The following is a 646-nucleotide window of genomic DNA, read 5'->3' as shown; positions in this document are numbered from 1 at the left end:
TGGTGCCCCCTGTGTGGGGTGTGTGTGTGTGTGTGTGTGTGTGTGTGTGTGTGTGTGTGTGTGTGTGTGTGTACAAGCAGGGGAAGGGTAACAAAACTACACAAGACATGGTAGCTGTCCTCAAGGAGGTTCTGCAAATGTCCAGAATTTAAGATGGAATATGGCAAGTGCCGGGGCAGATGTAAACTTCCACCAAGGGGCCGTCTCCCTTTCCTCTCCACACTTGGAGACGCGACTAGGCCAGAAGAGGGAGAGCAACGCGGTCCAGCTCTCTGTAGACTGCGAATGCTCTAGGCTGCGTGCTGGGCTGCTTTTGGGGAAATCGTGGGCTCTGGTGGGAAGGCTTGTTTACTGCAGGGCAGAGCTGAGGACCTGAGAGCGCCAGGAAAGGCGTGGGGTGAGCATCTCCTCACTCTGGACAAGGGATTGTGAGGAAGAGCGGAGCTGGCCTTGGCGCCCTGGTGTCCCCACGTGGCCACAGTCACTGGCTTGGGACCCTGAAGGGGATGGAGAGGGACTGTCAGACATGCCGGGGAGAGGGCACGCTGGGGCAGGAGGAGGGCCCTGGTGGGCACGGGGGAAACTTCTTTCTCGGTTAGCCTCATGGTATCTTGGGACCTGCCTGGAGCCCACCTGGGGGGTGAGC

The sequence above is a fragment of the Neophocaena asiaeorientalis genome, unplaced genomic scaffold (genome assembly GCF_003031525.2).
Source record: "Neophocaena asiaeorientalis asiaeorientalis breed wild unplaced genomic scaffold, Neophocaena_asiaeorientalis_V1.1 scaffold114, whole genome shotgun sequence".
NCBI classification, from domain to species: Eukaryota; Metazoa; Chordata; class Mammalia; order Artiodactyla; family Phocoenidae; genus Neophocaena; species Neophocaena asiaeorientalis.
This window is presented reverse-complemented; position numbering follows the sequence as displayed.